The sequence below is a fragment of the Fulmarus glacialis genome, unplaced genomic scaffold (genome assembly GCF_000690835.1).
Source record: "Fulmarus glacialis isolate BGI_N327 unplaced genomic scaffold, ASM69083v1 scaffold36209, whole genome shotgun sequence".
In the NCBI taxonomy this organism is placed as follows: domain Eukaryota; kingdom Metazoa; phylum Chordata; class Aves; order Procellariiformes; family Procellariidae; genus Fulmarus; species Fulmarus glacialis.
This window is the reverse complement of record NW_009231974.1, coordinates 1,928-2,221: the sequence shown is the minus strand read 5'-3', so window position 1 is coordinate 2,221 and position 294 is coordinate 1,928.

Genomic DNA, 294 nt, shown 5'->3' with positions numbered 1-294 from the left:
GGGGAGAAAAAAAAAAAAAAAAAACAAACCTCTGGAAAGAAAAACTCATTTCCTGCGACAGAAGAAAAAGATAAAGTCTGGGCTCATTAAAGCGAACTTTACTGGGGAGAGACGGGAAAGAGCCAAACACAATGTCCTTGAAATTTCCTCCGCGCGGCTCCGTCCATGAAAACAGGATAAAGCCGCTTCCGCTGTCTCTGCCGGAGCGCGCCGGGGGAGGAACGGGGCCGGGGGGTCAGCTACAGGCTGTCGAGGGGGGAGCAGACCTGCTGGAAAACCTCCTCCACGGAGGCC